We start from the raw sequence: 15602 nt of genomic DNA, 5'->3' as shown, positions 1-15602 counted from the left end.
AGGAAGAAACTAAGCATTATCTGACAGAATCGCGGGGGTGTCAATACTTTTGGCCACAGCTGTATACACGATGTGATGTTCTGACCCTCCTTGCACGCGCGATCCCGCTCGGCTCCATTGACTCCCCGGGGCTTTCGGCATGAATACACGGTACTGCGCATGCGCGCGGTGCTGTGTGACGCCGACGCTCTGTGGCGTCGCGGTTGCTGTGGGGATGCGCGCGTCAGTTCCGGCAGTGACGTCACATCCAGGGGGGACGCCGCTGCACGTCATTGGCTGTGTCCGGTGAAGTAATAGTATTTAAAGCATGGAACTTGAGGAAGTGTGTGCCCCCTGACGAAGGACGGACCAAAACGCGCGTTAGGGCGGGCGGACACTCTCCTGGTTCCCTACAATCTGCTGTGCACTCTGCATGCTATAGTGAGTATATATAAAAAGCTCCTTGATTATGACATGAGGTCCCTTACTGGGATATGCCATATTGAATCACAATTGTGATGGGCATTTGGTGCAGGGGCATCTAACTAACGGGGCTAAAGACGCCGTAGGTTTAGATAATATATTATTATAACATGATGGTATTTTGATAATTGTGGGGATACGTAGGGGGTGTGGTGCCTCAGGTATATGTATTTTTTAGGTTGTAATCTACACACACCTGGTGATTTCTATTTTTAATATTTCTAATAAAGATTTATAATAAATTGTATTTGGACTAGTGCATCATTATTCCCTAGTGGAATTTAGTTGTTGTCTTTTATTATGTTATTATACCACTCCTCACATGTAAAGCGCTATGGAATAAATGGCGCTGTAATAATAAATAATAATAATTGATTACCACTTCTGTCTCTGTAAAAACAATCCCCATTAACCCCTTTCCGACATAGGGCGCAAATGTACGCCGATGTCGGACTCCCTCCCTTTGATGTGGGCTCCGGCGCTGAGCCCACATCTTTTCTGGCACATGTCAGTTGTTCCAAACAGTTGACATGTGCCCCTAACAGCCTCCGACAGTGGCATTTAACGCGTACTTTCGGCAAGCACACTGGAATTACCGCCCATTGGTGACCCGTCATATAATCGCGGGTCACCGATGGGTTGGCATGACAACCAGAGGTCTCCAGCAGACCTCTATGGTTGTCACTGCCAGACTGCTATGAGCGCCACCCAGTGGAAGGCACGTAGCAAGTGAGAAATTCTGCTACATACAGGCGATCTGATCATTGCCAGTATGTAGCAGAGCCGATTGGGGTTATGGCAGATTCTAGTCTCCCATGGAGACTATTGTAGCATGCCTATAGCGATAAACTTGGCACACACCAATGTATAGATGCAGTGAAAAAGGGGTTTAATGAGGTACAGTACATACAGTAGTAGACGTTTCGGTCTATATAGCAGACCTTCATCAATGTACTGAAAACCAAAATACAACAAAATGAAAATAAAGTATATACAACGCGGAGGGTCACTGTCTACCAATTGATTAAGAGAAACAACAACTTTTTTGGATACAAGCCTAATATATAGGTAAAGTAGAAACCTTCAAAAATATTATAGCATATTATAACAATATTGTAATAGCCACAGAGACCGTGAGGATATTCAATGATATAGCCCTTGTCATATGTGATGGAAAAGAGTAATCAGATAAAACCCATGTCAAATGTTGTCCCGTTTGTAGGGTGGAAAACAATTTAAACTGCACCTACCCTCACTCAGTTTTTATATAGGGTACCCGGGTCATGTGGAGGACAAGGAGTCCTAGAGAGAGGTGTAACACATGGTTACCGCAGGAGTGAGGTGAAAGTGCTCCGTGGTGTAGTTAATGCAGACATAACACACATACCCTGTTATGGTCACTTGGCTCCTGCAGTCAGGAGGGAGCAGGCCGCTAGGAGATCAGAAGGAAGCGGTGTTAGAGACATGGTCCTATCCGGGATCTATAGTGTCTCAAAGGAGCTAATCGGCTGTGCAGCGTGGACTTACCGATGTCAGAGGAAGGAAATGTGAACGGACCTTGGACGCAGTATCCACCGCTTGTCCAGTGTGTCCAGGTGCGCGGTCAAATGTCTTTTAAAAGTGTCCTGTGTGCTCCTGCGGTGAGCGCGTGTAACCGGATGTGCTGTCCCAGAAGTGACGCGTGTGGTCATGTGACGTTCGTCTGCGTTCCACTGTGCTTTGTGAGTAGGTGGAGTTAAGCCCCGGTGTGCGCATTCCACTCACCGGGCATGCACTCTGGGAGGATGTGAGAAGAATTATGGTGTATCCTCAGAGCGCCGGTGATGCTACAGGACAATAGAGCAGTGGGAACGTGATCCCATGAACAGGCCCTAAAAGGCGGTGCACTTAGGGATCTTAGTAGAGTCAGTTCTGTGGGAGAAAGTATGAATATGTTAATAAATGAAACGTGCATCAGAAAAATAACAATTCAGTGCAACATTCTAAAGCATACAATCAGGGGTGGGATTCAGCCGGTACGACCCGGACGGGTTGCTGTGCTCAGGGCCTGCGTCAGCACCCAGCGTACCCGGGCGTGCTGGGGCCCTGGTGAGACGGGGGGGCCCATTTACGGTGCGCAGCTGCAGCCAAAATACTCACCCTCCGCCGGGAGTCGGGACCGTCCGTCACCATGGATACGACGCAGCCAGAGTCACTTCCGGGCCGGGCCTGCTGCTGGGACTGACTTTCACACAGGTGCACCTGCAATACTCACCAGTCACCGCCGGCGCCGCCATCAACATGGATGCGAGTCACTTCCGGGCCGGCGATGAGAAGAGATCCGGCTGCTGTCATCCAAGCGTCCACCATCCAGGACAGGTCCAGCCAGCGTCCAGCGGCAGCACAGGCACAGCGGCAAGCAGAATGAGGAGCGGGCAGGAGGCAGGAGCAGCAGTCAGGTGCACGGACGGTGCACCCGGTCCCAGGCTGTGTCCACACAATCGTATAGCGCTTAGCTCCACTGCCTGCTGCATTCCTAGCCTCCTTGAAGCTCATTCTCACATCATGTGCGCGCGCACTCACCCACACTGCTGCACTTCCGGCCAGTTTGCTATTTTACCTGCTGGCCACCAACGATGCCTCACACTACCGCCTTTTCTCCTGCTGGACCCACAGGTATTTGGTTTTCTGACCAGCCTCCTGCACCTTCTTAGATTACTAGCACTCTTACGTTATGCCTTTCGTTCATAGTGCCTTCAGGACTCTGTCCCCTGTCCGTGCCGTCCCGGACCTCCCGTACCTTCCAGCTACCTTGGAAAACTTGTGGTATGCGTGTTTGTTTGTTTTTTCCTCTCCCCGCTGGCTTCAATTGCAGCATCGCTTCTTGGTCTCACACCCCTCCCCCTTCTTAACCTCTTCTAGGAGCCTCTGTCTCCATTCACTGGACAAGCGTCCTTCTCCCTTCGCTACCATTTTCTACTTATCAAGGTCAGTTTTGCTCTACACCTCCCATATGTTAATTGTGTATTTCATCTTATCAGTTTTCTATGAGGTCAGCCGCGGCCGTTTTCGCTTACCTGGACATTGCATTATTAACTTCATTTACTGCGTACTCTTTTGGGCTTTGTTCTACGCTCTTTTGTATATTTTGTATATTATGTATATATTGCAGCCTGCTGTGAGCCAGGCCTGGTTGACTAGGCCTAGACTGTCTGTCTGTCTGTCTAAATGGCTGGCGGTCTGTGCTACATACTGCGTGGGCTGTGCTACTGCATGGGCTGTGTGTGTTATATACGGTGTGGGCTGTTATATACGGCGTGGGTTGTGTTATATACTGCGTGGGCTGTTATATACGGCGTGGGTTGTGTTATATACTGCGTGGGCTGTTATATGCTTCGTGGGCTGTGTTATTTACTACATGGCTGTTCTATATACTACGTCGGCTGTGTTATATAATATGTGGCTGTGCTATATACTATATGGGCTGTTATATGCTACATGGGCTGTGCTGTATTATACTACATGGCTGTTCTATATACTACGTGGGCAATGTTATATACTACGTGGCTGTCTTATATGCTACGTGGGCTGTTATATACTACATGGCTCCACTACATGGAGTTACATTTGCTTTAGTCGTTTGTTTCTTTGAATGACTTTAATACCGTATGTCACAACGTATTCTTGTCATTAAGGGAGACAAACTGCTTCCAAAAATATGAATCGTGCCACTGGGCGTGGCTTATTAGTATGGGCGGGGTTATTGAAAATGGGCGTGGCCAAAATTCCGGCCGCCGCGACTTAGAGGACCTGTTGTTAAAAATTTGAATCCCACCCCTGCATACAATACTCGGAATAATACCAAATTGTAATGAGCCCTAGGTTAAGATCCATCTATTAAGGTAAAAAGGATTGGATGTCATACTCCCTATTCAGGCCACGTGGGGCTAGTGTTTGAAGCTCATGTATCCAGTAAGCTTCCCTCCTCCTGAGGCGAACCCGATCCCCACCCTAAATTTGGCCCCTGCCTACAGTGTACACAATGTAACAATGTACAACGAGGCAATACTTTTCATCATCCTCTCACTGGCAAAGAATACACAGTTAAGGAATACTTTACATTCGACCCATCCTTCGAAATCTATCTCATAAAATGTCCATGTGGTCTTGGGTATGTGGGTGAAACCACACAACCCATACGGGATCACATATCGAAGCATAAGTCAACAATTAGATGCAAGAATCTCTTATTGCCCGTCCCTAATCATTGCACAACTAAAATTTCAAGTTATTGACTCAATAGCATCACCTCGCAGGGGTGGTGATTGGGGATGAATGTTTTTATTTTAATGAGGGCAAACATGAGGAATTAGTTCACTGAAAAAAAATATATAAATCCTTGAACAAATTACTCTGGTCTACAAAAAAAAAAAAAAAATTTCTGGCACGGACTTTAAAGAGACTGTCACCTGAATTTGGAGGGAACAATTTTCAGCCATAGGGGTGGGGTTTTCGGGTGTTTGATTCACCCTTTCCTTACCCGCTGGCTGCATGCTGGCTGCAATATTGGATTGAAGTTTATTCTCTGTCTTCCGTAGTACATGCCTGCACAAGGCAATCTTGCCTTACGCAGGCGTGTATTATGGAGGACAGAGAATGCACTTCAATCCAATATTGCAGCCAGCCAGCGGGTAACGAAAGGGTGAATCAAACACCCGAAAACCCCGCCTCTATGGCTGAAAATTGTTCCCTCCAAATTCAGGTGACAGAGTCCCTTTAAGAACAGTTTTAGACTAATTTGAGTGCGCTAAATTAAAATTTCTCTATCATATCACGTTTTTGCGCTATAGGTATATAGCCCATTTTCATGAATTCCATTATAAATATAAGTAGTGTATGAAAAGTGCCGGTTTATACGGTTCACTAAGGTAAATTTCGTTTTCATTTAGTCTCCCAATAAATGTGAGAATATCTTTGTTTTCTTTGAACATGCATAATTCCCATTTATGAAAAGAAAGTAAACAAACAGTTTTCAAGGTACACAACAGTCGTGTGCAGGTACTGTTTTATTTATTGAAATTTTCAATGAATTTTGATATTTATTGTTTTTATCATGCTGTTTTTCTGTTTTTTTTGTTTGTGAATCAATACCTAAGGAGTGTGTGTGTGTGGGGGGGACAGAAATTCCATGAACAACTCAGGTAGCTAACAACTTTTATCTTGTATTTCTCTGCATGATGTTTTGCTGATCTAACAATGGCCTCTACATCTCGCTGAAGACAGTGCTCAAATGATCCAAATATTTTTTGTTACATCTGTGGAAACTTTACTGTGAAGACTCAGAGGCGCAACATTACTGACTTTGTTAAGAGGGTGTATTTTGCGTACTTCAAAGTAAAACTTGGAGACCAAGACAAGCATTGGGCTCCTCACAAAGTGTGCAAAACCTGTATTGAGAGCTTGAGATCATGGTCTCAAGGAAAGAATTCTAAACTTTAGTTTGGAGTTCCTATGGTTTGGAGAGAACCAAGCAATCATTTAGAAGACGGCTATTTCTGCCTTGTCGATGTAAAAGGTTTCAATAAGAAAAACAAGCAATATTTGCAATACCCGAGTATCCCTTCAGCTATTCGATCAGTTGCCCATAGTGAAGACATACCTGTTCCAAAATTTACAGAGCTTCCAGAAAACGTTGACAGAACTCTCCACACATTGTTATACTGATGAAAAAGATAGTCCAGATATTTTTCAGCCATGTGATGAAGATTGTGACAAACCAATTCTGTTGACTCAGTCTGCTTTAAATGATCTGGTTAGAGATCTTTATCTACCAAAAGAGTCTGCTGAACTATTGGCTTCAAGACTACAAGAGAATCGAATGTTGAAACCCGGTACAAGTGTCTCATTTTATCGTAACAGCGAAGCAGAACTGCATAAGTACTTCCATTCAGATAGCAAGATTGTCTATTGTACTGATGTTAAAGGGCTACTTCTCTTTATGGGACTTCCAGCATATGATTCAAGGGATTGGAGGCTTTTTATTGATAGTTCCAAAAGAAGTTTAACATGTGTTCTGTTACACAATGGAAATAAGTATGGCTCTGTACCAATAGGTCATTCTGTAAAACTTAAAGAAGAATTTAAAAACATCAAGATTGATCTAGAGAGGTTACAATATAATGTTCATGGGTGGTTAATTTGTGTTGATTTGAAAATGGTTAACTTTTTTTGGGGTCTGCAAGGAGGGTACACAAAACACCCTTGTTTTCTGTGCTACTGGGACAGTAGAGCTACAGCAGAGCATTGGGTGAAAACTGAATGGCCTCAGCGACAGAGTTCGGCATCTGGCAATAAGAATGTCATCCATGATCCTCTAGTGGATAGAAAGAAAGAACATTGTCTTTCCTCCCTTACACATAAAACTTGGATTGATTAAGCAGTTCGTCAAAGCTCTCAATCACAGTGGAGAATGCTTTAACTACATATGTTCAACTTTTCCTGGTCTTAGTGAAGAGAAGAAAAAGGCAGGAAAATTTGACAGACCTCAAATAAGAACACTTATGAGAGACCCAAATTTTATCACATCAATGAATGAGACAGAAGAAAGAGCTTCGAATGCATTTTGTAATGTAGTGCAGAATTTTCTAGGGAATAAGAAAGCAGACAACTATGAAGAGATTGTGGAAGAGCTACTAATGAGTCTGCGAAATCTTGGATGTAGAATGAGTATCAAGATTCACTATTTACACAGCCATTTGGACTTTTTTCCAGAGAACCTTGGGGATGTGAGCGAGGAACAAGGGGAGCATTTTCATCAGGACATTAAAACAATGGAAGAATGGTATCAAGGCCGGTGGGACTCACATATCACATATGATGGCTGACTATTGCTGGAGCTTGATGAGAGACAACCCAGAAGCTGTACATCACAGATCAGCCAAGAAAAGAAAGTTCAAATAACTGCCATTTGCCATTCATCTGTCTGCCATATATATGTGTTTTTATATTTTGTAGTTTAATTCTGTAATTATATTTGATTAGCTGTACATAGACTTTGTAATCTTTGTTATTCCTTGATTAAAAATATACAAAATGTAGTACCGAAAATCATGTGTTTTTATCATAAAACACGGGTATTACATACCTGGTAATGTGTTTTTTCATGAGACATGACGGCACCACGAGAGAGGGGATCCGCCCATCAAGGACAGGAAACCTTCAAGATAAAAGGGGCGGCTCCTCTCTCCACATCAGTTGTTTTACAGAGTATGAGAGGAACTCCGCTGGTTAGTGTACAAATAAATAATACATCCTATACGGTTCTATTCACCGATACCCCAGGGAGTGTATAATACAAATAATGCTAATAATGCACCCAACTAATGACGTGATCAAAAGGGTGGGAATATAAGGGTGCCGTCATGTCTCATGAAAAAACACATTACCAGGTATGTAATACCCGTGTTTTTCTATCATACATGAAGGCACCACGAGAGAGTTACAGAGATTTGTATTCTTTTCTAGGGAGGGATCACTGCTTGTAACACTCTTCTCCCAAATGTGAGATCAGAGGTAGCAGATAGGTCTAGCCTATAATGTTTAACAAATGTAGACGGAGAGGATCAAGTGGCCGCCTTACAGATTTGGTCGATGGTAGCATCTGCTCTCTCCGCCCACGACGTCGCCATGGCTCTCGTGGAGTGGGCTTTCAGACCCTGTAGAACAACCCTGCCTGCACTACTATACGCTAGAATAATGGCCTCTCTCACCCATCTAGCTATAGTCTGTTTTGAGGCTTTAAGGCCCTTCCTTGACCCCTGGAACGAAACAAATAAAGCCCTCTGCTTCCTCCAGGATTTTGTCACCTCTAGATACTGTAGGATACATCTCCTAACGTCTAGGCAATGGAGTCTCTCCTCTTTTTTGTTACTGGGATTGGGACAGAAAGAGGGTAGGGTTATATCCTGAGCTCTATGGAATCTCGATACCACTTTGGGGAGATATGCCGGATCTAATTTTAATACCACCCTATCGTCCATGATTTGTGTGTAAGGGGGGTCAGCTGACAACGCGTGTAAATCCCCCACCCTACGGGCCGATGTAAGGGCCACTAACAAAGCTGTCTTTAATGTCAGTACTTTATCAGAAACTGTATTTAAAGGCTCAAAGGGGCTTTCTGTCAAAGCTGTTAACACTAGATTTAGATCCCATGGTGGAGGAGGAGTAGGGGATGGAACAGAGTCAGCTCTACTACAGGCTCGGATAAACCTCACCACCCACCTATTACTTGCCAGGTCACAGTTGAATAGGGCTGCTAAGGCTGAAATGTGTACTTTGAGGGTACTAACAGCTAACCCCAGATCTAAGCCCTTTTGCAGGAACTCCAGTATTGCCACTATCGGGACCTCCCCTTCCCGTATTGGCCCTGAGCTGGACAGGAATTTTTTCCATATCCTCCCATAGATCTAGGTCGTTACTGGTTTTCTGCTGCTGAGCAAGGTGGATAATAACCCAGCTGAGAACCCTTCTTTCTCTAGTAATGACCGCTCAAATGCCAGGCTGTCAAATGAGGCCCGGAGTTCTGCGGGTGGTTGAAGGGACCCTGCGTTAGAAGGTCCTGGTCTTCCGGGAGAACCCACGGGTCCGTCACTAACATCACTCTCAGCCAGTAAAACCACGGTCTTTTCGGCTAGAAGGGAGCTATGACAATTACCCTGGCCTTGTCCTCCCTGATCTTCCTCAGAACCGCTGGGATTAGACATATCGGTGGGAAGGCATATAGGAGTCCTGACGTCCATTCTATGCTGAAGGCGTCTACTGCCAACGACCTGTCTGCTGGGTTCAGGGAGCAGAACTTTTGGACTTTCTTGTTGACTTTTGAGGCAAAGAGGTCTACCTTGGGTTTTCCCCACATGTGTACTATCCGTTGAAAAATTGACTTTTTTAGGGACCATTCTCCTTGCCTCAAGTGGTTCCTGCTTAAAAAGTCTGCCTTTATGTTGTCCACACCTCGGATATGCGGGACCGATAATGACAGGAAGTGCCTTTCGGCTAGAGACATGAGTCTTGTGGTTATGTGCATCAGAGCCCGGGAGCGGGTGCCTCCCTGGTGGTTCACGTATGCGACTGCTGTTCGGTTGTCTGATAGGACTCTCACATGATGCCCTGCCAAGTGAGGAAGTAACCTCTCTAGCGCTTTTTCTATTGCCAGGAGCTCCCACTCGTTTGAGGATAGATCTTTCTCTTCCTGAGCCCAGGGGTCTTGGACCCATAGTGAGTCTGAGTGAGCTCCCCACCCCCATGGACTGGCGTCTGTTGTGATTACCTTGGAGGCTGTGAATGTCCATGGAACTCCTCTCGGGGATGACTATCTGTAACCACCATCTGAGAGAATGGAGCACAGAGAGTGGGAGAGTGAGCCTCTGCTCTAGCTGCCCCTGAAGTTCCAGGTCGTTCTGCAGCACACACCATTGCAGTTCTCTTGCATGGAACTGGGCCCATTTTACTGCCGGTATGCAGGAGGTTAGGGACCCTAAGACCGACATGGCTCTTCTTAAAGTCATTTCAGTCTTTTTTAATGTGGATATAATCATCTGTTTGATTTTTTCCTCTTTTTCTTCTGGGAGGCGACACTCCTGTGCCACGGAATCTACCGTTATCCCCAGGAAATTCTGGACCATTGCTGGCTCTAGTTTGGACTTTTTGAGATTTAGTTGCCATCCCAGTGTCTGAAGAGTATCCATCACTATCCTGACCTGCTCCTGACAGTGAGAAAAGTTCTTCCCCACTATCAGGAAGTCGTCCAATTAGGGAATTATTAGAGTGTCTTTCTCCCTGAGATGTGCTGTGACCTCTGCAATCAGCTTCGTAAATACGTGTGGGGCAGTTGCTATCCCAAAGGGCAGAGCCCTATACTGGAAGTGACGCAGTTGGGACCCCATCTGGACTGCCACTCTGAGGAACTGACGATCTTGTTGTCTGATTGGGACGTGATAATAAGCGTCCTTGAGGTCGAGGACGGACATGTAACACTGGGGATAGAGAAGTTTCACCGCTGATTTTATGGTTTCCATCTTGAACGATGGTATTACAAGAAATTTGTTGAGACCTTTTAAATTTATTATTGTCCTCCAAGAGTTGTCCGTTTTTTTTATGAGAAAAAGAGGGGAATAGAATCCTTCCCTCCTTTCCTCTATAGGAACCTCTTCCAAGACGTGCTTGTCTAGGAGTGATGTTACTTCCCCCTCCAGACTGTCTTGTTTTTCTTGGGAGGACTGTACCGGGGTCTGCATATATCTTCTTGGAGGCCAGTGGTGGAATTTTAGCTTTAGGCCTGATCCTACGATCTGCCGGATCCATATGCTGGATGAGATCCTCTCCCAGGCTGGAAGGAAGTGAGAGAGCCTCCCTCCCACCTGAGAAGGACCGTCACTGGGAGGGTTTTTTGGTGTCTCTGGGGGACTTGCCAAAATAAAAGCCCTTTCCTCCCCTGGGTCGCTTGTCCAGGTTGCTCCTGTCTCGGTCTCTGTAATGCTGCCTCCGGAATTTTTGACCTCTCCAAAAGGAGCGACGAAAGGGCTGAAATGGCTGTTTTGGAAAGTTCTTCTTTTTATCCCCGGCTTTCTCCAATACCTCGTCTAATGCCGGTCCGAAAAGGAAGTTCCCCTCACAGGGCAAAGAGCAGAGCTTCATCTTCGCCTGAGTATCACCTGGCCAGCATTTAAGCCATACGGCACGGCGTCCTGTGTTAGCTAACACTGCTGATTTTGCTGCCAGCCTAGCCGAGTCTGCTGATGCTTCAGCCAGAAACACTGCCGCTGCTCTCATGGTTGGTAGTGACTCTAGAATAGCTTCCCTGGGAACTTTTTGCTCTACCTGTTCCTCCAGGTTGTCTATCCAGATTTTAAGGGATCTGGCTACACAAGTGGCCGCGATAGCTGGCCTTAGTGCTCCTGCCGAAGCTTCCCAAGCTGTCTTCAGGGAACTGTCCACCTTCCTATCCAGAGGTTCTTTTAGAGAACCTAGGTCCTCGAATGGCAGGGAGGATTTCCTGGCAACTTTGGAGATTGCCACATCAATTTTTGGGGCTCTGTCCCAAGATGAGGACGCCTCCTCTTCAAAAGGGTACCTTCTTTTTAGGGAGGTGGTTATCTGGGACCTTTTTTCTGGCTTTTGCCATTCCCTTTTAATCAGTTATTGAATTTGTTCATTAACAGGGAATGACCTCCGTTTTTTCTTTTGTAGACCACTGAACATGAGTTCTTGGGCTGTCTTTTTGGCCTTCTCATCTACCAGCCCCATGGTAGAGCGAACAGCTTTAATAAGCTTATCCGTAGCCTCTGCTGGAAAAGAGTCTTCCTCCTCTGAGCTACTATCAGAACAGCGGGCCGTATCTGAATCCCGTTCTGACCCCGAGGAATCCCTTTGGGATGCTATAGAAGGGCTGGATCTGTCCCTAGATCTGACATCTGTGTCAACTGTCTGTAAAGCTCTTACGGACTTAGAGACTTCGGACTGAATCAGAGATCTTAGGCTGTCCGTAAAGGAGGGTGTTTCCTCCGCCACAGTCTGGTTTATACACTCCTGACACAGTCTTTTACCCCAAGATGTTATCAAAGGCTTTTTACATAAGGGACATTCTCTATTTTTAGTCTTTGCCTTATACTTTTTTGGGGACCTCCTATACTCCACCCCCCAATGTATGCAAGAAAAGAGGGGAGAGAGGAGATAAGAGAAAAGAACAGACATTAGCGTGCTGGACTTTCTCGTAGTTCACTCACCACTCAGACGCTTTCAAAGTACGGGTACCGGATCCGGAGGTTGATTGGTTTTCTCCGTGTCTCCCAATGAGACTAGGGACCCCTCCTTGGAATGCCGATCCATCCGTATACTGTCCGAGCGGCTTCTGATGCTGCCATGGCGGGTCTGGCTCTTTTCGCTTGAGCGAGACCGCCTCTCCTGCACCTCTTGCTGTGGCATCAAATGCTCTGGTGAAAAACTCTCCATAATACGCACCACCACGCAACAAGAGTAGTCACCTTCAACCTGACCTGGTTTAGTGACACAGGGCAGCGCAACTGGCTTGTTTAAATAGATTCACTTTTTTTGTGTAAATTTTTTTATTGAAACAAATTGCATGAAATATTCATTACAGATCCAATAATTATCAGGCAAATATGTTATTAAACAACTTTGGTGCAAGCACTCAAACAATAAAATGCGTTGTGATTTAAAGAACTTCAGTTGTTAAAATTCTTTCTGTCCTCCTTAGCGTGAACGCAAGGAGTCGGTTACGCTGTAAGAGCTGGAACAACTATATAATAGCGTTATGTAATAATTTCAAAATAGCTAAAGCTCTAATTATGTTAGAGAAAAAAATAGAGAAGAGAGAAGAGAGAGAGTGGGGAAACAGGGGAGGAACAAGGGGGGTGCGGAATGGGTGCTGGTTTCCCTTCTACAATCAACCGTGTTCTATCCAAGATATCAAATCTGGAGTCTCTCTGAACATGATCCATGGAGACCATATGTTCAGCACTCTGTCTAGGGTTCCTGTGTCCTGCCCAATCAGCTGCTCCATTCTATATATGTGGTTCATTTCCATAACAAGGTCAGAGCGCGATGGAGATTTGGATTGTTTCCAATACCGAGGCACCAGATTACGTGCAGCTGTGAGGAAGTGTCTAAGAAGACCTCTCTTAAACCTGGCAATGGAGAGGTCACACATCGATAGCAAGGCCAGCTCTAAAGTCGGCTGCATCTTATAAAAGGATAATTTGTTGTGAAGATCAAATACATCCTTCCAGAATTTATGAATGGGAGGACAAGACCACCAAATATGCGAGTATGATCCCTTTTCTGTCCAACACCTCCAGCAGACATCTGGAGTGGATGGGAACATATTGTGGATACTGTCCGGGCATCTATACCATCGAGACAGTAGTTTATAGCTTCTCTCTTGGTGGTCAGCGCACAACGAAGATCTGAACGTATGAAGGAGACATTTGGATCTATCCTCTGGTGAAAAGGTTTTGTTTAGGTCATTCTCCCATTTCGCAAAGAATGCAGGAGAGCCAAATACAGTTACCTGGTGGTCTTGGAACATCCTATATAAGAATGATACTGAGCGCGTAGGAGGGTCTGCACCCAGGCATGCCGACTCGAAGGGGGTGAGGGGGTCTAAAAATGTTGGTCTGTTTAGAGATCACCTTAATGAAACTTTTAATTTGCTCATATGGAAACCATGATCCAGGGGGTGGATCCGATTCAGCAAAAAGGGACCGTAGGGGCTGTATATCAGAATGGGTTATATAATCATAAATTACCGGGTGACTGTCCTTGTGTTTGTGTAGAAAGAAGGTTTTATCCCGTCCGGCTGGGAAGTCAAGGTTATCGATAACTGGGGTTATGGGGCCGGGTATCAAGGAAATGTTGAGATTTTGGCTACCATTTTTGATAAAGAGCACTAGATTTCTTGTGAGGAGAGGGAATTCCTCCCTCGGTTCCTGTGCGTTTTTCTTTTGCCAAATGTTGGCGATAGGATCGGTCGCCGAGAGATTAAATTCCAAGTTCACCCATTTTTTGGCACATGCATGATGGAAAAGGTCCATAACGCATGTTCCCAGGGATGCATAATTGTAAAGTTGGAAGTTTGGAAGGCCTAGTCCTCCTGTTTGTTTAGATCTGTTTAAAAGCTGGTATGATAAACGTGGGCGCTTGCCAGACCAGATATATCGTGTGATCATAGCCTTGAGCCTGGAAAAAAAAAAGAGGGCGGGAGGGCCATGGGGATTGTCTGGAAAAAGTAGAGGAGACGTGGCAGCAAATCCATCTTGATGGAGTTAATTCTACCTAGCCAGTATAGATGAAGTTTATCCCATTTTTCCAGATCTATCTCCACTCTGCGGAGGGCCGGTCTGTAATTAGCTTCATATAGCTGTGTTGTTTTCGAGGTTAGTGTAATGCCCAGGTATCTAAGGGAATCTGTTTGCCATCTGAACGGGAAAGAGGAACGTAACTGGGAAACTAGAGAGGGCGGGAGTGAGACATTTAGGATTTCTGATTTATGTGAGTTTATCTTGAAATTGCTCAGGAGCCCAAATCTCCGAAGCTCTGAGATGATGTTAGGAATGGTGGTTACAGGAGAGGTGATGTACATGAGTACATCGTCAGCAAACAGGGCTGGTTTGTGCTCTTCAAGCTCAATCTCTATACCCTTTATGGATGGGTTATTGCGGATCGCGGTGGCTAGATGCTCCATGGTTAAAACATATAGTAAGGGTGAGAGGGGGCACCCCTGCCTAATGCCGTTGCGAATTTGTAATGAGTTTGACAGGGACCCGTTCACTTTGATCTGTGCCGAGGGAGCTTCATAGAGCGCCATGATACTCCGTAGCATCCTCTTTTTTAATCCAATGCCCTCCAGAACACCCTGCATGAATTCCCATCCCACCCTATCGAATGCCTTCTCGGCATCGATTGAAAGTATGCACATGGGGTCTCCACCCCTATTTGACCTATCAATCAGAGAGATAGATCTTATGGTATTATCCCTCGCCTCCCTTCCTGGGATGAAACCGACCTGGTCTTGGTTGATCAGATGAGGTAGGAGACCATTTAATCTTTGGGCTATCATTTTGGCATAAATTTTTACATCTATATTAATAAGTGAGATGGGACGATAACTGCTGCACAGCAGAAGGTCTTTCTCCTGCTTAGGGATGACTGTTATATGCACCGCCAGTGCCTGTGGCAGAAAGGACCCCCCCCCAAGGCTACATAATTACAAGAGGTCAGAAGCGGAGCACACAACAGATCCGAGAATTGTTTATAAAAGCTAGCGGTGAAGCCATCAGGACCGGGACTTTTACCTGACTTCAGATCCCCGACTACAGAGGAGACTTCCTCTAATGAAAAATCATCCTCCAAGACCGCCAAGCACTCCTCCGATACAGTAGGCAGCCGACTTGACTGGATATACGATTTAATTTTATCCCGAAGTAAGTGCGGGGGAAGATCGTTGTAATGGCCCTTTAGGTTATAGAGTGAACTATAGTAATCGTGGAAGCTAGAGAGTATGTCCTGCGTGCTGTAAACTTTTTTGCCTCTGGATTTTTTAGTGTATGGGATGAATGTTTGGGGACGTCTGGGATGTAGAGCCCTTG

General features: G+C 45.5%; 1 protein-coding gene and 1 long non-coding RNA gene across 2 annotated transcripts in view; one reads left to right on the top strand and one right to left on the bottom strand.

The window, feature by feature from the left end:
• LOC143766594 (uncharacterized) overlaps window positions 1–15602 on the bottom strand; it is a 225649-nt gene that overhangs the window by 168974 nt on the left and 41073 nt on the right. The gene's annotated exons all lie outside the window — the stretch shown is intronic.
• On the top strand, window positions 3004–3432 carry LOC143766622 (uncharacterized). Its single transcript, XR_013213605.1, has 3 exons — window positions 3004–3117; window positions 3193–3267; window positions 3364–3432. It is a non-coding gene; the product is annotated as an uncharacterized LOC143766622 (long non-coding RNA).

This window comes from Ranitomeya variabilis, chromosome 4 (assembly GCF_051348905.1).
Source record: "Ranitomeya variabilis isolate aRanVar5 chromosome 4, aRanVar5.hap1, whole genome shotgun sequence".
NCBI classification, from domain to species: domain Eukaryota; kingdom Metazoa; phylum Chordata; class Amphibia; order Anura; family Dendrobatidae; genus Ranitomeya; species Ranitomeya variabilis.
Note: the sequence above shows the minus strand (reverse complement) of the source record. Positions and strands in the feature narration are given on the sequence as shown.